Source organism: Ovis aries, chromosome X, assembly GCF_016772045.2.
Source record: "Ovis aries strain OAR_USU_Benz2616 breed Rambouillet chromosome X, ARS-UI_Ramb_v3.0, whole genome shotgun sequence".
NCBI classification, from domain to species: domain Eukaryota; kingdom Metazoa; phylum Chordata; class Mammalia; order Artiodactyla; family Bovidae; genus Ovis; species Ovis aries.
The window spans coordinates 109817020-109826400 of NC_056080.1; the positions used below are offsets into that span (position 1 = coordinate 109817020).

General features: G+C 36.3%; 1 non-coding gene across 1 annotated transcript; it reads right to left on the reverse strand.

Annotated features, from left to right (window-relative positions):
• Window positions 1-8339: 8339 nt before the first annotated feature.
• On the reverse strand, window positions 8340-8412 carry TRNAE-UUC (transfer RNA glutamic acid (anticodon UUC)). Its single transcript has one exon. It is a non-coding gene; the product is annotated as a tRNA-Glu (tRNA).
• Between the last annotated feature and the right edge of the window lie 969 nt (window positions 8413-9381).

Sequence of the window (9381 nt, forward strand, 5' to 3'; positions counted from 1 at the left end):
ATTGTGATATTAGAAATGAAATTTCATCAGTATGTGTAAAATAGAAATCATACTTGAAATATGAGCAAGTTGTACATGATAAAAAGTGTACTATTTCTCAAAATTAAAAAAAAAAATAAAAGAATGATGATGGAACATTTCTTGAAACCCTCTGCTTTCTATGGAAAGACAGTAAGACTTGGTAGAACAGAATAAAAGCATTTATAATTCAAAATATGTCCAAAATATTAGGATGATTTGTTACTCGAAAAAAATCTTATACTACATCCCGAATATCTATATTGAAAAATGGGTAGCATATACTTTCTGTCTTAAAGTTATGGGTGATTGCTCTAAAATTGAAACTGACTACTTGCATATACAATTGAACCAGTAAGATAGAGTTGTAATATTTAAAATGTCTGATTTTAAGAAGTGCTAATGGGGGTTTCCCAGGTGGCACTAGCAGTAGATAACCTGCCAGCCAAAAGCTGGAGACTTAACAGACATGGGTTAGATTCCTGGGTTGGAAAGATCCCCTGGAGAAGAAAATGGCAACATGCTCGAGTATTCTTGCCTGGGAAATCCCATGGACAGGGGAGCCTGGGCGGGCTACAGTCCATGCCTATGTGCATGCTAAGCCACTTTATTCTTGTCTGACTCTTTGTGACCCTATGGACTATAGCCCTCCAAGTTCTTCTGATCATGGGAATCATGATCCAGGCAAGAATACTGGAGTGGGTTTCCATGCCTTCCTCCAGCTGGTCTTCCTGGCCCAGGGATTGAACCCATGTCTCTTATGTCGCCTGCATTGGCAGGTGGGCTCTTGACCACTGGTGCCACCTGGAAGCCCTAGCAACCACCAGCGTGCATGCAGTGGCAGCCCCAAAGAGTTCTTGATTCAGTTACAAGACATTTTCCATCAAGAATTTTAACCATTATTTCAACTTACACTACTGTAAAAATTCCTCCCTGTTTTAGAAGTTTGAATGATACCAAAAGGGGCACATTCCAAGTTTAAATTTCAAGGAACTCCATATTTCTCAAACCTCTCTCTTTCTCTCTCTGGCCCACTATACTAAAATTCCAAAGAACCTTATCACTTATAGTCACTTGTACAGTTCTACATCTAAATCTGAAATCCAGAAAATGATTCCTTTCCAGTATACCTGCTAATAATACATGTCTACTATTGGTGTTTATATATATTTAATTTTTTACTGAATTGTACAAAGAAGTACCTATGTAAGAACTCAATCAGTTATTAAAAAGTTAATACATTTATATGGCCACTTCCCGGATTAGGAAATAAAGCATTGCTAGCACATCAGCTTCATTCTTCAGTACCTCCCAGTTACTACCTCCATCCTTTTTCAAAAGCAACCACCATTCTAACCCCATAGATTAGGTTTTTCTGAGTCATATGCTGTGGTTTGCTTTTCACTAAACATTATGTTTGAAATATTCATCCATATAATTGTATGTAGTTATTATTTATTCATTTTCATTGTTATTATAAACCATTATATGACTGCTGCTGCTGCTAAGTCACTTCAGTCATGTCCGACTCTGTGCGACCCCATAGATGGCAGCCCACCAGGCTCCCCTGATTCTCCAGGCAAGAACACTGGAGTGAGTTGCCATTTCCTGCTCCAATGCATGAAAGTGAAAAGTGAAAGTGAAGTCGCTCAGTTGTGTCCAACTTTTTGCGGCCCCATGGACTGCAGCCTACCAGGCTCCTCCGCCCATGGGACTTTCCAGGCAAGAGTACTGGAGTGGGGTGCCATTGCCTTCTCCAATATTACAGCTAATCCCACACAAAATGATTAGCAGAAATGAATATTAACAATTATATGTGAAAATATTTGACAATGTAGAAATGGATAAATCTGTAGAAACATATGACCTACTAAGAGTAAAACAAGAAGAAATAAGAAGCCCAATGTCACAGGCAACAAAAGAAAAAATATTAATAGACAAATTGAATTCATGAAAATCAAAAGTATTTTTTTAAATTTATTAATTTATTTTAATTGGAGGCTAATTACTTTACAATATTGTAGTGGTTTTTACCATACATTGACATGAATCAGTCATGGGTGTACATGTGTCCCCCATCCTGAGCCCCCTTCCTTCCCCATCCCATTTCTCAGGGTTGTCCCAGTGCACTGGCTTTGAGTGCCCTGTTTCATGCATTGAACTTGGAGTGATGATCTACTTCACATATGGTGATATACGTGTTTTAATGCTAGTCTCTCAAATCATCCCACCCTTGCCTTCTCCTGCAGAGTCCAAAAGTCTGTTCTTTATATCTGTGTCTCTTTTGCTGTCTCACGTATAGGGTTATTGTTACCATCTTTCTAAATTCTATATATATGCATTAATATACTGTATTGGTATTTTTCTTTCTTACTTCACTCTGTAGAATTTGGCATCAAAACACTATTAATGCCCCAGGCTATCCCTTCTTGAGGCTGAGACCATTCTGTTTGAGTCTGCTTTAACTGCAATTAAAAGCCTGGTGACCTTTAAAAAAAAATACTATCAACAGAGTAAAAGGATAACCCATAGAATAGAGGAGAATATTTGAAAATTATGACTCTGATAGGGGATTGATATCCAGAATATATAAAGAACACCAAAAATTCAACAATAAAAATAGAAATGACCTAATTTAAATATTGGTTTACTTAAATAGTTGTCCAAAGAAGATACACAAATGTCCAATAAGCACATGAAAATATGCTCAACATCACTAATCACTAGGGAAATGCAAATTAAAACTACACTGAGATATCACTTCAGTCCCACTAGGATAGATATTATGAAAAAAACAGAAAATAAGAAAGTTGGTGAGGATGTGGAAAAATTGGAACCTTTGTGCACTATTGGAGTGTGAAGTTGTACATCCACTATGGAAAACAATGTGGCAGAACTCTCCAAAATTAACAAGAGAACTACTATATGATCTAGAAATTCCACTTTTGGGTATATATACAAAAAAAATTGAAAGCAGGAGTATATTTATAGGGTGTATTTGTACACCCATGTTGATAGCAGCCTTGTTTATTATAATAGCTTAAATGTGGAAGCCTCTCAAGTGTCCATTGATAAATAAATGGACAAGCAAAAGGTGATATATACATACATACAATGGACTATTACTCACCCTTAGAAAGAAGAAAATTCTGACATATACTACAATGGGGATCATCCTTGAAGACATTATATTAAGTGAAATAAGTCATTCACAAAAAGACAAATGCTATATGATTTCCCTTATTTAAGGTAATTGAAATAGCCAAAATCATAGAGACAGAAAGTAGAATGGTAGTCCTTAGAGACTAGGGAGAGAGGAGAATGGGGAGTTATTGTTTAATGAGCATGGAATTTCAATTTTACAAGATGAAAAGAAATAGAGATGGATAATGGTGATGGTTGCAATTTATAAATGTATTTAGTGCTACTGAACTGTACAGCTAAAAGTTATTAAGATGTCTTTTTAAAGTAAAGTAAAAATCTACATGTGTGGGAGGTTATACTTGTGATTCATATAATTGTATATTTATGAATCATGGAGTTGGTGATGGACGGGGGGCCTGGCACGCTCCAGCCCATTGTGTCGCAAAGGGTCAGACACTACTGAGTGACTGAACTGAACTGAACTGATACACCTTGAATACTTCTCTCTGAATTCAAAGGAAGGATAAAAAGGAATTTGTTATACAATTGCTGTATGATTTGTTGCTATTAATAATAAAACTGGCTTTTTAATTTTTCCTCAAATCTGACCTGAGTATATTCAGATTTTAAAATGTAACACAAAATATTACAATAAAACCACTTGAATTCCTAAATTGAAATACCATTTCTTCTCTTTGGTGATGGTGCATAGCATTTACATGGCACTATACAGAAAATGTTTTTTTCAAATATTTGCAGTAAAAGTTTCATATATTTGATTTAAAATGTACTAAAAATTAGTCCATTATAGAAAAATATCCAGTGAATTTTTCACTTCTTCCACAGCATTTAGCAAGTGTATATAGTGTTGCTGAGCAATATTCTCTGTAACTGTTTTAACTTATGAGTGGAGGATCATGTTTTGTAATAAAAATGAAAAAAACTGAGAATGCAAGAACAGGGTTATTTAGTATAGTAGTGAAACTTGCAACAAAGTGAAATTGACATACTTAATCATATGCAAAGTTATTAAAGCTTGAATGATAATTATTCTGAAATATTATGGAAATGACAGTTACTGGTATTGCTTTCCCCTGATCAAATCACTTATTTCTAAAGTTGAGAATATTGTGGGACAACACATTATTTGAAGGTACTTTGTCAAATTGAGCTTCAAAGTTTCCGTTGTAACTTTCGTCTAACCATCCATATCTACCTTCTACACTTACATAGACTCTGAGTCACTTAACTTTCTTCATAGCAGTTATCAAATACCTGAAGATATCTATCTTTGCCTTATCTCACCATCATGTTTTTCCCGTTCCAAGCAGAGCAACTCAGTTTCTCTTAACTGTTCATCATAGGATATTTTTTAAGCTCCTAAAACTGTTGATTAAATTCTTATGAATATTTTAATGGTATTTTTCTCTCCCCAAAGAGATATAATCTATTCATATCCTATATGTGATATGAAACTTAGAAATGGTGATGTGATTATTTTATTCCTTGATCTATATAATCTGTTTATTTGCATCTACTTCTTGAATTATACTATTTCCAAACAAACATTTTTTGAAGCATTATTTAACACAGCAAGATGTACCCATTTTAAGAGTTCATTTCTATATGTTTTGACAATTTATAGACAGAGGAACCTGGTGGGCTACAGTCCATGGGGTCGCAAAGAGTCAGGCACAACTGAGCAACTAAGCACAAGCACACATAAAGCATTATGCTTCTTAGGGACTGAATGTTTGTGTCCAGTTAGAATTCATATTTTGAATCCCTAACCTCCATTGTGACTATATCTGGAGATAGGGCCTCTAAGTAATTAAGTTTATATAAGGTAATAAGGGTGGGGCCTTAACCAATAGGATTAATGTCCTCATAAGAAAGGTATTCCAGAGAGCTGTCTCTCTGTGTCTGCATACATGCTCTGAGGAAAGTCCATGTGAGGACACAGCATTATAAATCAACTACATACTTCAGTAAAAAAAATTTAATTTAAAAAACAGTTGTGAATGTACTTGAAGTGAAAGTGTTAGTCACTCCATCATGTCTGACTCTTTGCAACCCCATGGATTGTAGACCTCCAGGTTCCTATGTCTATGGGATTCTTCAGGCAACAATACTGGAGTGGGTAGCCATTCCTTTCACCAAGGGATCTTCCCGACCCAGGGATTAAACCCAGGTCTCCTGCATTGCAGGCAGATTCTTTACTGTTTGAGCCACCAGGAAAGCTATTAATTCATCCTTATTTTTTGTGAGTTTCAGTAGTTCAGTTCAGTTCAGTTCAGTTGCTCAGTCGTGTCCGACTCTTTGCGGCCCCATGAATTGCAGCATGCCAGGCCTCCCTGTCCATCACCATCTCCCGGAGTTCAGACTCACGTCCATTGAGTCAGTGATGTCATCCAGCCATCTCATCCTCTGTCGTCCCCTTCTCCTCCTATCCCCAATCCCTCCCAGCATCAGGGTTTTTTCCAATGAGTCAACTCTTCGCATGAGATGGCCAAAGTACTGGAGTTTCAGCTTCAGCATCATTCCCTCCAAAGAAATCCCAGGGCTGATCTCCTTCAGAACGGACTGGTTGGATCTCCTTGCAGTCCAAGGGACTCTCAAGAGTCTTCTCCAACACCACAGTTCAAAAGCATCAATTCTTTGGCGCTCAGCCTTCTTCACAGTCCAACTCTCACATCCATACATGACCACAGGAAAAACCATAGCCTTGAATAGATGGACCTTTGTTGGCAAAGTAATGTCTCTGCTTTTGAATATACTATCTAGGTTGGTCATAACTTTTCTTCCAAGGAGTAAGCATCTTTTAATTTCATGGCTGCAGTCACCATTTGCAGTGATTTTGGAGCCCAAAATAATAAAGTCTGACACTGTTTCCACTGTTTCCACTGTTTCCCCATCTATTTCCCGTGAGGTGACGGGGCCTGATGCCATGATCTTTGTTTTCTGAATGTTGAGCTTTAGGCCAACTTTTTCACTCTCCACTTTCCCTTTCATCAAGAGGCTTTTTCATTCCTCTTCACTTTCTGCCATAAGGGTGGTGTCATCTGCATATCTGAGGTTATTGATATTTCTCCCGGCAATCTTGATTCCAGCTTGTGCTTCCTCAGTGAAGCGTTTCTCATGATGTACTCTGCATATAAGTTAAATAAGCAGGGTGACAATACACAGCCTTGACGTACTCCTTTTCCTATTTGGAACCAGTCTGTTGGTCCATGTCCAGTTCTAACTGTTGCTTCCTGACCTGCATATAGGTTTCTCAAGAGGCAGGTCAGATGGTCTGGTATTCCCATCTCTCTCAGAATTTTCCATAGTTGATTGTGATCCACACAGTCAAAGGCTTTGGCATAGTCAATAAAGCAGAAATAGGTGTTTTTCTGGAACTCTTGCTTTTCCATGATCCAGCGGATGTTGGTAATTTGATCTCTGGTTCCTCTGCCTCTTCTAAAACCAGCTTGAACATCAGGAAGTTCACGGTTCACGTATTGCTGAAGTCTGGCTTGGAGAATTTTGAGCATTACTTTACTAGCGTGTGAGATGAGTGCAATTGTGTGGTAGTTTGAGCATTTCAGTGGTACATTCCTTTATTGGTTATGAGTAATATTCCATTTATGGAAATACCAAAATTGGTTGTATCCATTTACCTGTTGATGAATATTTGGGTTATTTCCAGATTTGGGGTTATTATATTTAAAGCTGCTATCAACATTAATGTGCAAGTCTTGACTTTACTTTGATTTTATTTCCTTGGGGCTAATAACTAATAACAGAATTGATGGGTAGTATAGAAAGTGGAAGGTATGCACAAAAATTTGCCAAAATGGAAGTATCATTTTACACTCCCATCAGGAGTATGAGAACAGAAAGTTTTCCACATAGTCATGAATACTTGATTTTGCAGTCTTTCAATTTTATAAATTTTAGTTTGCATATAATGATAATATATTGCACTTTAATTTTTATTGCTCTGATGACTGATCTGAACATTTAAAAATTTTCATGTCTGTGGGATGTTTATCTTTTTTGTGCAGCATCTGCTCTAATCATTTGCTTGTTTTTAATGAGAGTTTTCTTCTATCTATTTATTATTATATTGTAAACATTATTTTTATACTCCTGATACAACTCCTTTATCTGATATACATATTTTGAGTATTTTCCTTAGTTTTGACTTGTTTCTTTTTCCAGATTGTGTCTTTCTAAAATCAGACATTTTGAATTCTATTCAAATTCCATTTTCTATTTTCTTTTCATAGTTTGTGACATTTGTGCCCTGTTTAGTAAAACTCTGCTTCACTTAGGCTCACAAAATCATTCTTGTTTATTCTGTTTTATAATTTTACATCTAAGTTTATCATCCATTTCAAATTCCTTTTTGGATATATGAAGTCATCATGATCGAAATTCATTTTTTTTTTCACATGGACATCCAGTTGTTCTAACAAGAGTTTTTGAAAGCTTATGTTTTTCCCATTGAATTACCTTGGCATCTTTGTTGAAAATCAACTGGAGCATAAATATGAAGGGTTTTTTTTTGGTCAATTTATTCTGTTCAATCTATATGTCTATGTTCCATTAGTATCTCACTCTTTCAATTTTTGTAGGAAAATAATATGAAGCAGGTAGCATAATTCCTCCATCTTTCCCCTTTGTTTTCAGAATAAGTTGCATTTCCATATAAATTTAGAATCAACTTGTCAATCTCTATGAAGAAGACTGCTGGAATATTGATCAGAATTGCACTGAATCTGCATATCAATTTAGGGAGAATTGATATTGTAACTTTGAGTTTCCAATCTATGAGCATGGTATATCTCTATATTTGTATAGGTTTTCTCTCATTATCCTAGCAATATCTTAGTTTTCAGTGTACCAATGATCTTGAATCTGCACATCTTTTGTTAAATTGAAACAACCTTCTGGGTTTTCATTATTATTTATTAATATGGAAAACTATATCATTCAATATTCAAATATTAATGAAAACTTCATCTCTAGGATAAATCCAGTTGAGGATATATTGTCTATTTAATATTATTTTCTGTATTTGATTTGCTAATATTTTATTAATGATTTTAAGTCTGTGCTCAAGAAGAATATTGGTCTATAGTTTTCTTTTTTTTCCCTTTTTCAGCTGTGCCATGCAGCTCATGGTGTCTTAGATCCCTGACCAGGGACTGAACCTGGGGCCACAGCAGTGAAAGTGCTGAGTCCTAAACATTGGACCACCAGGGAAGTCCCTGTAGTTTTCTTTTCTTTTGATGTTGTTGTCTGGCTTTGGTATAAAGGTAATATTGAGCTCCTAGAATGAGTTGAAAACTGTAATTCACATCCCTTATTTTCTGTGAAAAAATGATAGGCTTGGCATTATTTCTTCCTTCAGTTCAGTTCAGTTGTTCAGTTGTGTCTGACTCTTTGGGACCCTATGGACTATAGCACACCAGGCTTCCCTGTCCATCACCAACTCCTGGAGTTTACTCAAACTCATGTCCATCGAGCCAGTGATGCCATCTAACCATCTCATTCTCTCTAATCCCTTTCTCCTCCTGCCTTCAATCTTTCCCAGCATCAGGGTCTTTTCAAGTGAGTCAATTCTTCCCATTAACTAGCCAAAGTATTGGACTTTCAGCTTCAGGATCAGTCCTTCCAATGAATATCCAGGACTTATTTCCTTTAGGTTGGACTGGTTGGATCTCCTTACAGTCCAAGGGACTTTCAAGAGTATTCTCCAACACCATAGTTCAAAAGCATCAATTCTTCAGCACTCAGCTTTCTTTATAGTCCAACTCTTATATCCATACATGACTACTGAAAAAACCACAGCTTTGACTAGATGGACCTTTTTTGATAAAGTAATGTCTCTGCTTTGTAATATGCTGTCTAGGTTGATCATAGCTTTTCTTCCAAGGAGCAAGCGCCTTTTAATTTCATGGCTGCAGTCACCATCTGCAATGATTTTGGAGCCCCAAAAATAAAGTCTTTCACTGCTTCTGTTGTTTCCCCATCTATTTGCTGTGTGATAAGACCATATGCCATGATCTTAGTTTTCTGAATGTTGAGTTTTAAGCTAACTTTTTCACTCTGCTCTTTCACTTTCATCAAGAGGCTCTTTAGTTCTTTTTTGCTTTCTGCCATAAAGGTGGTGTCATTTGCATATCTGAGGTTATTGATATTTCTTTTGGCAGTCTTGATTCCAGCTTTTGC